Below are 13,582 nucleotides of genomic sequence, written 5' to 3'. Positions count from 1 at the left end.
GGACATGTTTCTTAGCTTTAAAGATTCATTCGGCAAGAGTACAAGCATAAAAGGCTGAGCAAGCAGACATCCCCAAAACAGAAGGAAGGGACAAAAAGCATAATAACACACCTTGCTATAGCAGTAGAACCACCCCAGCCCCCAACTCATTTCAGTTGACAAGATCAAAGGCAAGTGGTTTTAGAGATTAATTTCCGCTGCTTCGCTCTCTTTCATTTAGGAGGCTGACCAGGCAAGGATTTCACAGCATGGCTTCTTGCTTTCTCCATCTATTTCTGCAAGGCCCCTCCCCTCCCCAAACCTACAGTACTTGAACTTGGCACAGAATCAGAAATCAAGACAAAAGACCAGCCACAGAAAAAGAACATCAAACAGAGCAAACGCCATGGCTGAAGACAGCTACGTGAGCCCATCCCACCAGTGGATGGATGAGATCTCCGTAATCCTATCAAAACAAACTGAAGATCTGCATTTGGCGACTCTCTCTTCTTCATAATAAAAGAAGGCAGCTAATTAGTGGATTGGATCTTCTTCTGGAGAGTGATCTCCTCTTCTACCTGGACTAGATTTGATTAAGGGGATGAAAGTGGGCTGCTTGAGACTAATTTCTTCCCTATTCAATTGAATTGTCTCAGTCGAAGGAGTCAGAGGTACTATACTGTATACATAAAAATCTTAAAGTAATAAATGCTTCCTAGGACAGAGGGCTTGATGGCTGAGACATAACTCAGCATGTCAATTATTATATTTCCAATGTCTAATCCTTCCCATCCCTAGCACCAGTGGTCAAGCAAGTGAGTGGGGCATCCCACCCATTAGCAGAGGATGATGCTTGGCAGCAAAAATTAGGAATTTTGTTAGGAATTACTGGTTCATCCTGAGGATGCAATGACTAGCAGCCAACAAGATGCCCCGGGAATGGGGGCACATGAATTGCCCATCACTCCAATAGTGTGATGTCACTTCCAATGTCACCTGGGAGTGCCATTCCACCAAGGCAATTTTCCCAGCATTCCCTTTCCCTGCCCCTATCACCATGTAGTAGTGGGGGACAGAGGCTGCCAGGTGGAAGGTCTCCCTCTAAAGAATTGACAGCCCTACCCCCAGCCTCTGCCTCCTTCTTTTCACCTCTGCCTCACTCCCACACCCCCTCCGCCACCCACCTGGGAGATGCAGCAACTGCCCCTCCTTGTCTCCTCACACCACAGCTCCTCAAGTGAGGTAAACCACACATGCCCAATACCACTTCCTGGATTCTGATGGGATTCTTTCCTCTTGCAAGAATCTGGCTGTTGTTTGGAATTCCACCAGAACCCTGCCTATTACTGTAATGCTGGCTACCAAAATGGCCACTGAACTCCCACACAAAGAAGGATTCTCGTGAGAGTTCAGGATGCTTGCTATGGCTTGCCACACTATTTTTAAACAGGCCTGTCGGGGGGGGGGGGGGAAGCAGCATGGAGGATTAGATGATCCAGCTCCCAAATGGAGGTAGGGGCAGGATGGCATGGAGACAATGGTGACCTAAGGTGGAAAAAATGTTTTGAGCTGGCACAGAATAATATTGACTTTGTGGGCCAATGACGTCAGTGGGCCAATGGCGTCAGTAACCTATACCCCCACATCAGCCCTCCACTACCAAGTGATGCCTTGTGGTAAGAAAATATTCTCAGAAAATATTCTTCAATGGCAGTGAAGAATCATAGAATCATAGAATCATAGAATCATAGAATCATAGAGTTGGAAGGGGCCATACAGGCCATCTAGTCCAACCCCCTGCTCAACGCAGGATCAGCCCAGAGCATCCTAAAGCATCCAAGAAAAGTGTGTATCCAACCTTTGCTTGAAGACTGCCAGTGAGGGGGAGCTCACCAAGAAATATATTCAAAGCTCATCTGCATCCCCACTCACATCCACTGAGAGTCAGTACAGTATAATGGTTAGAGCAGGCTTTTTCAACCAGGGTTTCATGAAACTCTGGGGTTTCTTGAATGGGTGGGCGTTAATTAATTATATATTTTAAAAATTTGTTAATCATTTATCGAGTGATATAAGCAAATATGGTCATGTCTACCTAGCCACCCTCCTCCCAAAATGGCCAAGGATGGGCCTGGAAGGGGTGGGAAAGGGAGGGGCTATGCTTCCTAACCATACTCTGCACAATCAGGGCCCTTTGGGGGGTTTCCTGAAGCCTGAAGAATGTTTTAGGGGTTTCTCAATGGTAAAAAGTTCAGAAAGGCTGGGTTACAGGGTCAGACTAAATCTGGGAGATCCAATTTCTAATACACTCTGATATAAAAGGTCACTGGACATTTGGGGGCCAAGTTTCCTTCTCTCTCAGCCTCACCTATTTCGCAGGGTTCTTATTAAGAGGAGAAAACAGAGGAGAAGAGAACCATTATAAGCAGCACTGCATCCCCATTCGGGGAGTAGAGAAAGAAATAGCTAAATAAAAAAATATTCCCAGATTCTGACAAGAACAACCCAAAGAGATGAGCAAGATAAAACACCTTTGGGGAACTTAAAAAAAAAAAAACTAGGTAGAGCGCACTAATTGCCACCCTGAGACTCCTGCTAAAAACTAGTTCTCCACCACCTATTCTAAAGGTGACCATTTCGCAAGAGAAAAAACCATTCCCAGGATGTGTGGCTTATAGGAAACAAAAGCACAAAACCCATAAAGGAAGAGCAGGGGATGATCTGAAAGCACAGAGGCAATGGGAGAAGAGACCATGAGACAGAATTACATTTTCTGTAATAGAATGATCAGTTGAATGGAGTACATCAAATTCTTTTTTTTGGGCCCAGTCCAGTTCTTAATGGATTCAGCACCACGCTCGGCACAAACAAACTCCTCAGTGCGAGTAGGTTAGCAAATGAAGAATGCACAGAGGATAAACATCTCCCTTTATTCATGGCTCCAATGGGTCTAAGTATCAGCTAGGACAGGGGTAGTCAACCTGTGGTCCTCCAGATGTCCATGGACTACAATTCCCATGAGCAAATGCTGGCAGGGGTTCATGGGAATTGTAGTCCATGAACATCTGGAGGACCACAGGTTGACTACTCCTAAGCTAGGAAAGATAAGGGGCCTCTTTCCAGACAATTCCTGTCATTCTAATGTGGACAAGATGCAGCATACCTGGCCTAACCTGCAGGAAGCCATAGCTGTCCTCATGACATACAAACATAATTGGCTTGCGTGGGGAGGGGCTGGGGCTCAGTTGCAAAGCATAGGCTTACCTTGCAGAAAGTCCCAAGGTCAGTCAATAGGGGGCGCCAGTTCAAGGATCACTAGGCAGGCCAGGTCTTCGACGTCACTATGAGACCTCCAGCCCCCTGCTGACTCTTCTACCACTACTCCTCTGGGCAATGGTGGCAAATGGAGGAAATGAGGAGGGAGGTGATAGCATTACACTGCATCCAGTATAGCCTGCATATGACATCCTTATGTCAGACAGTGCTTTAGCATTTGTCCAAACTCTACGGTTAAACCACAGAGTTGAGGAAGAATGCCAGGGGATCTCCCATACACAACGATACAACTTTTTTCTATTCTTCAGGAATACCTAATTTCAGTGGGAATTGTCGACAGAATGAGAACGCACCAATAAAAAGTCTACTGAAGTCAATGTAACTTTGCTTAGGATGCCTAATACTTGATTTATTTTCTGTCTGCATGGTACAGGAATAGAGGGACCAGGTCTCCCATGATAGCAGGAGACTTTTGGCTACCACATATAGCTACCTACAACTGCCTGCTACAGCAACAGAAGAAAATGGGAAGGGAAGTAGCATCACAGCTTCAACTGTAAGCCGTATCACAGAGATGCTCTAGCAGTATGTCAGCTATGCTTTAAGGCGGGGTAGTCAACCTGTGGTCCTCCAGATGTCCATGGACTACAATTCCCATGAGCCTCAATAACCCAAAGAGGTGGTTTCCTAATTAGTTGGGAGAACTAGCTTCCGGAGACATAGTGAGAGGTGGGTAACTGGGATCTCCACCAACATTTAAGGGGATTTTTTCCCCTAAAGAACCTCAAAATAACCCATGTCAAATGCTTGAGTGGAAAGACTTTTTTTGATGAGGGGAAATAAAGGGGTATAACACACACTTAAAAGGAAGTCAGGGAGGAGAGGGAGGAAAGCAATTTTAGGGAAGACGATAGAAGTTCACGGAGATACCAATAAAACAGCCACTATTTGATTTATTTATTGCTTGTTTGGCTGGTTGGTTTTAATATACCACCCCTCCCCACAGGCAGGCTCAGGGTGGTTCACAACATATGTCACATGTACGTCTCAGTTAAAAATATTATTTAAAGCTTATAGTGCTCCAATACTTCGGTTCATTGGGGGAGAAGTGAAGGCTGACTCTTACCCATGTAGGGGAGGTGTGGAGAGTCCTTCAGGAAGGGCAGTATATAAATACAATAAATAAATACAGTAAATAAAAGCAAACACACTGGTGTCTAGGTGCTCTTGATCTAGGGGAAATGTTCCCTGGGGCAGTATGACATAGTAGCTCCCCCCCCCCCAAACAATAACTTGATGGAAAATGTCTTTGATTGCTTTGCCTGAGGTGAACTATAGGTATTAATGGTTCACAGTAACCCTCTGATGGGAAAAGAGCGAGAAAAATGTTAAACATTGCTAAATTACGGTAAATGAGCAAAAGGGGGATGGAGTCCGGAATCTGATGAGATTAATCAGAGGCAATATTTCTTGGGGAACCCATTGTCCTAATTTATGCATTTATGGAGTGAGGAGGAGGTCTTTAGCAGGTCATCTGGTCCTTCCCACAAGTTCTAAATTATATTGTACAGACTTGTCCTTGGCTGACTTCTATTGCAGTGTCATTTTTAGGCCAGGCAGTATGTTGCTTTTAATAATTGAAAATGGCATTAGAAAAGGGGTATTTATGGTTTTCTATCTATAAATTGCCCTTCAATGAGAGGAGGGGGTCTGGCTCCTACCAAGACAGCAAATGCTGTGGTATGCCATAGATTCTAGGTGAAATCCAACCCCCTAATCCCTCCTCACAAGCACTGCACTCCAAGAATTCCCTAGCCAGAATTGGCCACGCCATGCTACAACCACTTCACGATAGCCAAGGAAGGGGGGAAGAGTCTGCTTTTCTCAATTTGGCTTGTGCTTGTCAATATCTGGGAAAGCCTTAGCCCAACCATCACTGAGAGTTGACAGTAAGAAGATGCCAGGCAATTAGTGAATTGGAAGCAGCCTGGTTGGTTAATGGTGCATGCAGGCAATAGATCCCAAGCTGTACCTGCCAGACAGCCAAGATCAATCAAGGCTCAAAATTGTCCTGAGTCCCTCTCATTGGGCTTCATGCCAAGCCATGCTGTCATTCTTTTCAACATTGCCCATTTGATTATGGACTTCTTTAAGAACCACATCTTCTCCTTTCCCAACACGGCACTCATTAGTTTAGATTGCATTTAAACTCATCACACTCAGCCTTCCTAAGGTTCTCATGCGGGACAGTCCATTTTAAGGAAGGCAAAGGTCATTGTAAGCTACTTTGGGGCATCTTCAAAAGTGAAAAGTGGGGTACAAAAAGCAGCTCTCTTCTTCCCTCTCTTAATTTTTCTCCTGCTGCTGCTCAGAGCCATGACGGGAAATGGGGAGCTGGGGGAGATTTTCCACCACCCCCGGAGATGATAATCAGGGGTAGTCAAACTGCGGCCCTCCAGATGTCCATGGACTACAATTCCCAGGAGCCCCTGCCAGCAAATGCTGGCAGGGGCTCCTGAGAATTGTAGTCCATGGACATCTGGAGGGCTGCAGTTTGACTACCCCTGCATGATTTTATTTTTATTTACCAGTTAAGACATTTTAATGGCAAGGAGCATAAAGTTTATTCAGAATTCTATTCCCGTTTATTGTTAAAAGTTGCCAGGGAAGGGAAGGGGATACTGTGCACAGCCACTGAAGGAGGATAAACCCATGAACAACTTGCTCTCCCAGTCTGTTTGCTTCCTGCTGCTTTCCCAAGTGGGGAACGAGAGAGGCAGACACAGAATAATAAAGAAGCGAAGAGAGGTCAGGAGGGTCCAGGAAGGTTCTCTTTAGGATATCCACGCATTTGATTAGATACTTCATTTCTCAACCAAGCATTCTAGCAGGAATGGGGAAAGAGAATTGGGGGGGGGGTCCTTCAGGCTCCTTCCAACAAGGTTATATCCTGAGAAGCCAGGAGTGGAATTCTAATTCACAAGGAAAGTAAATCCCCACGGATAGCGAGGCCACTGCTATCAATCCGCTGAAATCCAGACTAGTACCAGGTGCTTCAAGCACAAAACAAGAACTAGAAATATATGCAGGGCTAATGGATAATTCTGTAGTCCATTTAAGGGGGGGGTTGTTTGCCTTACATATTTACCCAATTCAAAATCTCCATGGATTCCTTCTGAATATTTAGGAGTTCCCCAGCTGGTAACACAAGCCATAGAGCTCACTCTCCAAAGCTGCCATTTTATCCAGGGAGACTGATTTAGGGTTGCCAACTCTATGTTGAGAAATATCTGGACATCTGGAGCAACGCCTGAGGTAGGGTTGCCTACTCTGAGTTGTGGAATACCTGAAGGCTTTTTTGGGAGGTGGAGCTGTGAGTGGGCAGGATTTGGGGTGGGGAATCTAGCCTCCCAAGCAGCCATTTCCTCCAGAGGAACTGATCTCTTTAGTTCGGAGATCCCCAAGTAGCACTGGCAGGTCAGGGAGCTCATTAGCACTCAGATTCCACAGATCAGGGGTGGCCAAACTGTGGCTCTCCAGATGTCCATGTGGTACAATTATTGTGCTGGCAGGGGCTCATGGTCATTGTAGTCCATGGACATCTGGAGAGTTTGGCCGCCTCTGCCCTAGAGTCCATCTATCAAAGCAGCCATTATTTCCAGAGGAAGTGATCTCTGTCATCAATCTATGGGATCAATTGCAATCCTGGGCAATCTCCAGGCCTCACTAAGGGATTGAGAATACAAAGAAAAAGAGACCTGTCAGTAGTTGTGAAGGACATACGAGTTTTGTAGGCTAAGTCACCAGTACTCGGTCCCCCACTGAAGATCTCTTCCGTAATTTTCTGCTTGTTAGCATTGTCCTCATTCAATACAGATTGATGGTTCAAGTCATTTTGCAAATCAGCATCAAAGTTGAAAGTAAAACTTGTCTTTATCTTTACTAAGCCACTGAAGAAAGCTGTGAAAATGTGTCTTTTAATCAGTACATGTTTGGGCTTTATGTACTGATATGAATTTAAAACGACTCTTGTGCTCCAGACGTCATCATGGCCATTCTGTCAGCTTCTCTGAACATTTGCCTCACTTGGAGGTTGGCGGCCCTGGACTGATCTCTGTCATCTGGAGATCCATTGAAATCCAGAGAGACCGCTAAGCCCCAGCTGGTAGATGGCGAACCCGAGCTGGAAGCCAGGACCAAATGGTGTCCACTGAAAGTCTCCTTGCCTCTCTGCATCTGCCTCAGAAAGTGAACCCTACTCCAGGTTCTGGTGACCAATTAAGTCTGCAAGTTCCATGCAGAAAGTTGACTTGAACATGGAAATCAGGGGCAGGGCCAGCCTTCTGCTGAGTTGGCCTGGATGTTAGTCATCCGCACAGTGCTAAATGAGCTGGGGGTAGGGTTGCCAGATACAGGTTGGGAAACACATGGAGATTTTGGGGTGGCGCCTAAGGATGTCAGGGTTTGGGGAGGGGTGGGACATCAACAGGGCTTCATGCCACAGAGTCCACCTTCCAAAGTGGCCATTTTCTCCAGGTGAACTAATCTGTGTTGCCTGGAGACCAGTTGTAATAGTGGGGGACCTCCAGCCACCCCCCTGGAGGTTGGCAACCCTAGTTGTGGTCAAGATAAATTACTACTTCCCACTACAGGAGCCTTCAAAACAGAATAAGTGATGCAAATTGAACTGGAGAATCATATATATATATATATATAAAAAACTGGAGGCAGTGCATCTTCCCCCAGCAATATACATTGCAGAATTTAGATTTTCAGAGAAGATAAATTATTTGATTGCCTGGGAGTATGAGGGAGAGAGAGGGGGAGAGAGAGCAATGTACACCCTTGTTGCTGTGATTATGGCACTGAAAGGAAAAGAGCAGAGAAATGCAAAGGCACCATCTGATACGAAGATCTTGCCTTTCCTTCGCAAACATCCATTTAGCTCAGCACAGTGTAAGACTGGCGGCAACACAATACATCTAATTGATTGGAGGCTTGCAGGCACAACACACCTTTTGCTTCAATGGAAAGAGGCAACAAAGCACTTCCTAAATCAAATACTTGGATTGCGCCTCCCCGCACATCCAGGCGATCTGCCTCTTTAGACTGACGTCTACCAACTCTTTGGGGAGCTAATTACTCCGATGATGTACCATGCTCCATTGGCTGAAAAAGCATGATTGTTTGCATCCAAACTATACTGTTTAGGAGAAGATATGCCCCTTGGGATTAATAAGGTACATTAGAAGAGCTTCTGTGCAAGTTATTTCAAATAGTCATTATTGACGATGCACCGGGAGCGGGGCAGAAATTAAATAAAGGAAAGAAAACGCCTCTAAACAGCAGTCCAGTGGCTCAACCCTCATTGCCTAAACAGGGATTCCCCACCGTTTTGTAGGAAATGATCCTGAGACCCACATGCCTGTAGAGCTCCCCCATTGTCAGCAGTGGGAGCCCCACAGAGCTCTAGATGGCATCCTCATGTGCTGCGCCACATTAAAAATATGAGAGGCTGATGGCAGGACCCTTCCAACAGGCTGAGCTCACAAAGCAATGCCTTCTTCTCTGCCAGTTTCCCCATAAAAGGCACGCCCACACAAAGTGGCAGCGCTATCTCGGGCTGCCACCTCTGGGTTGGGAAATACCTGGAGATTTTTTTTTGGGGGGGTGGAGGTTGAAGAGGTCAGGGTTTGTTGAGGGGAGGGACTTCAGTGGGATATAATGCCACAGAGTACCCCTTTTGAAGTGGCTGTTTTCTCCAGGAGAACTGACCTGCATTGCCTGCAGATCAATTGTAATGATCTCCAGTCACCACCTGGAGGTTGGCAACCCTAAGCACACCTCCAGTGATAACTTCCTGCCTGAAAGTCTCCACTCCCAAAATTCATCAGACTCCCATTCCTTGCGAAGTTGTGACAGCAGGACCCTACTGAAGTGGGAGGGGGCCTCTACAAGGAGTTGCCAACTCCAGGTTTGGAAATACCTGGAGATCAGAGGTTGGAACCTTGAAGAGTATGATTTAGAGAGCAGAGGGACTTTGTAATACCATGCAATTATCTCCAAAGGCAGCCATTCTTTCCAGAAGGAGTAGCATAAATGTTTTAAATAAATACATGATAAATAAAGAGAATGGTACCCATTGCTACATCAACCAGCCCCCAATTATCATGCCTTGGTCATACCACTGAAATTTTGGTGGGTATGGGGGCATATCATATGTCCTGACTCCGGCTTGCATTAAACCCTACCAATAAGCAAAAAAACACAATGCTCTCCTTCCTTACAAACAGAAGAGCAACCATGCCACATTAGATCAATAGTCCACCTAGGCCAAAGGTGGCCATGCTCCAGATATCCATGGACTACATTTTCCATGAGCCCATGGCAGCAGGAGGGGTTCTTGAGAATGAAGTCCATGGGCATCTAGAGAGCCACAATTTGGCCACTGCTGATCTATCTAGGCCAATAGCATCTAGTCATATGCCACAGGAAGGCCTACACACAGGAAATACCTGGAGATGTTAGGAGAGGAGGGTGGGGACTTCACTAGGGTATAATGCCACAGAGTCCACCTTCCAAAGTGGCCATGTTCTCCTCACCGAACCGATCTCTGTTCCCTGGAGATGCATTGTAATGGCAGGAGGTCACCAGTCACTACCTGGAGACTGGCACCCCTTTACATAGAGCCTGATGTCAACAGCACTCCCTTGCTAACTGCTTCCGACCTTCATCTTCTGAGTATCTGCTCTACTGGCTAATAGCCCACCTCCTCCCTGTGCTCCATTCTCCTCGTTTTTCGCAATGGCTGTTCTCGCCTTGCCCTCCTCCATCTCCGCAGCAGCTGCTCACTTTCCTGCTCCTCGCCAAGAGGATTGATCCCGTTTTGCAAAAGGTTGAGCTATTTTCTGAGGAAGGCTTTTCTGAATACCTCACCAAAAATGCAGAGGGACTGCACCGCAGATGGTGCCAACAGAGAACACCGAGAGAGAGGGCCGTCCCAAAGTCAAGCTTTTGAAAGGTAGCGAGAGGTCTCCAGTCACTGCCATGGCGCTCTTTGGAGAGAGAGCTTTTCCTGGCAATCTCGGCCGAGCTTCCTGCACTAGAGCCATTTGCCTTGGCGGATCAATCCCAGCACCGTTCTTTCTGAAACCGTAATTGGAAAGGTTTTCTTAGAGGTAGCTGTGGGAGGAATTTTACTTAACCGGCAATGCTTTGGAAAGAAAAGCATTCCGATTTAGGTATCGACTGTGACTTTTCACTATTAATGTAAGAAAAGGGAAATTCCTCGTGGGATAAATGAGGTTCAAACAGAATCCAAATGTAGAAATCAAGAGGTGCAGAAATTGGGTTCTTTCCCCCCACACTCCCCATCTCACGCTGCCAAGCCAAACAGAATTAATGATATACTTCGGGAGGTTGTTATTTAAAGGTTATTGAAAATGCCTTCTGTTTAAAGATACGGAATTTGCTGCCTACCCACACAGGAGGAAAGACAAACAACTTCTGCCATTCTTCCCTGTCACGAATATATATATACATCAAACCCTTGCATGGGCATAAATATACCAAATCCGGGAGTATTATGTCACCTCGATGCAGGGAATTTTACTGGCACACGAGCTTCAATGTGTGCCGAGAACATATGGATCTATGTCACTGCCAGATTATTGGGCCACCTACCAAAGAATATCCTAGTCCCATTGTAGATACTCAAGAGATGCCGGGGGGGGGGGGAGCAAAGATTTTCCTGCATTTAAAGCTCAGAGCTATGACTCTTCCCATAAAGCTCACGTGTTTTCCCCTTCATTTCAAAAGAAGAACCTGATCAGCATAGGCATTGTTTTTCTTGCAAAGACTAGGGTTCCTATCTGTCCAGTGGCTTAGATGCTCCATGCCAGGCCCCATGGTGGGGTTGTCAGGTCCCATCTACCTCCAGCAGGGGTTGGAGGGTACAGTTGCCAAGTTGGGAAACTCCTGGAGATTTGGAGCAAAGCCAGGGGAGGACAGTAAGCTCAGTGGGGGTCCAATGACAGGGAACCCACTCTCCCAAGCTGCCATTATCTCTGGGGGGAACTGATCTCTGAAGTCTGGAGATGAGTTGTAATTCCAAAGGTTCCCTGAGACCCACAAGGAGGCTGGCATCCCTTTCTTGTCTCTAGACATAGGGAAGTATCTCTTTTATTAGCATCCTTCACAGACTGTAAACACCCGATGGTTATAAAGGGCCCAAACCTCTGTTTTTGTTTTGTTTTTCTTGGCAGTGTGGGGAAGGAGTCTTCTGCTTCTGGTTCAGCTCATGTAGAAGTAAGTCAACAGCAGGGCTAATGTTCTCAGCCCTTCCTTCCTCAGTTTAAAATATAGCCCTTCTGAAAGCTATTTGTTGGTGGTCAGGACTCTTGAAAGGACTGTACCATCTAGGCATGAAGGATTCTGGTGATCATGTGAGGTCAGAAAGAGCCTTGGATTAGGACAACCAAAGCTATATCTGTTAGAGCCACCCATGCCTAGAAGACGTCCATGTATCTCTCACAGACAGACAGACACATATGTACAGACATATGCACAGACAAATGCAGAGAATATTGCATCTATCCATAAGATACCCTTCCACTATTTCATTCCCTCCATCTGCCATCGATAGCCCTAGTTTAAAAGAAACAGGATACAGTAAAGTATAAAGCAGACCATATTCCCCACCCAGCTGGGAATATTTGGTGGTGCAGCTGATGGTACAGGGCTGGTTCTATGTGGATCCCCAAAACTACCTGTAGAATTCTGGTTTTGGCTGCCCACCTGCTGGGAGGCCAGGCATGTTCAAAAGCTGCTGGGCAAAGGAGATGGGCAGGCCAGGAAACAGAATGGCTTTGCATAAATATGATAAAGGACAGTCCAAAGGGGCTTAGAATGCCATTGTGAGGGGAGGAAGGGCTCCTAAATAGATACAATGCTGGGGGAGGGGGTTATTTCAACATTCTTGCTGCTCCTTGTGCACAGGATAGAAGAGTAGGTTTTTATACTCTGCTTGTCTTGGCCCAAAGAGGCTTCCAATCATCTTCCTCTCCCCTCAATAGGCACCTTGTGAGGTAGGTAGGGTGGAGAGAATCCTGAGAGAACTGTGACTGGCCCAAGGTCACCCAGCAGGCTTCCTGTGGAGGAGTGGGGAATCAAACCCAGTTCTCCAAATTAGAGTCTGCCGCTCTTAACCACTACACAACGCCAGCTCACATAGGGAGCTGCAAAAATGGGAAGTCATTCTCTCCCTCATCCCAGCTCTGCTCCTGCATGGAGGCCCAAGTACTTCCTGGCCACATAGAGCTTTCCAAGCCCCTTTGGGTTCTCCTTTATTTTTGAAAACACATTCCCTGCAGCTGCTGTGTGGCTGCTAGGACCACAAGTCAGCTTGGAGGAGCCCAGCTCTTTAAAAAACTAAACAAGGCATTTGGCTCTTGGTCAGAGCAGCCCAAAATAAATCCCTCAGGACCTTGTACTCCTTCACAAGGCTGGCTTGTTTACAAACCCAGAAGAGGTCACCGGTGTAGATACAGACTCAAGTGTTCTTCTGATGCTACCTCTCAGAAAGGGACTTCTTTCTAAGCAAGCCTTTTAAAGCAGACCCTTTGTACACCATCTCCAGAAACAACTGATCAATGTAGAATATCCTGTTTCTTGCACCTCTAGAAAAGCTAAGTCAACCCCAACTGAAGGAAAGTCCTCTCTGGACTCAAGATCTTCCTGCAGTAACAAATCAGGATGTGGTCAGCTCCCCCTTATGGGCAGTCTTCAAGAAAAGGTTGGATACACACTTTTCTTGGATGCTTTAGGCTGCTTAGGGCTGATCCTGCATTGAGCAGGGGGTTGGACTAGATGGCCTGTACGGCCCCTTCCAACTCTATGGTTCTATGATATCTGGTGCAAACTTCTTTTCTCACAATCACAGCAAATACCTTCCTGCAGCTAAACACGGAGCCCGGCTGGGGTCAGCAAGGATGTGTTGAGGGGGATGAAACTTCAGAAGGCATCCATGTGAAAATGACCAATTTGTTCGCACTACGAATAAAGTCAAGCACTCAGGGTTATATTCACAAGCCCCTCTGCCTCATTGCTTCTCAGCTGGGCTTACACAATCAGGAAAGGAGTATTAAGATGGTTTCAAAGGTGGTTTTTCCATCTTCTCATGGACTCAATGCTTTGCTTCCTCCATTCGTGCAGCTCTGCTCTATATTTCATATACCTGCCATGCTACTGTACACTGTTCCTCTCCCTGAAATGAAGGAGCAGTGAGGCAAGAAATTCCATGCTATACAGGAGCTATTTCCCTTGCTTT

The 13,582-nt window shown here is 46.3% G+C and overlaps 1 protein-coding gene and 1 long non-coding RNA gene across 6 annotated transcripts in view; one reads left to right on the top strand and one right to left on the bottom strand.

Annotated features, from left to right (window-relative positions):
* The window catches only part of LOC143838505 (uncharacterized), a 36,228-nt gene extending 35,981 nt beyond the window's left edge, over nucleotides 1–247 (top strand). The window contains exon 3 of the long non-coding RNA XR_013231405.1: nucleotides 221–247. This is a non-coding gene — a long non-coding RNA (uncharacterized LOC143838505). The remainder of the gene's footprint in view (nucleotides 1–220) is intronic.
* The window catches only part of DGKI (diacylglycerol kinase iota), a 267,208-nt gene that overhangs the window by 241,335 nt on the left and 12,291 nt on the right, over nucleotides 1–13,582 (bottom strand). The gene's annotated exons all lie outside the window — the stretch shown is intronic.

This window comes from Paroedura picta, chromosome 5 (assembly GCF_049243985.1).
Source record: "Paroedura picta isolate Pp20150507F chromosome 5, Ppicta_v3.0, whole genome shotgun sequence".
Taxonomy (NCBI): Eukaryota; Metazoa; Chordata; class Lepidosauria; order Squamata; family Gekkonidae; genus Paroedura; species Paroedura picta.
The sequence above is the reverse complement of the archived record's forward strand: the minus strand, read 5'-3'. Positions and strand labels throughout refer to the sequence as shown.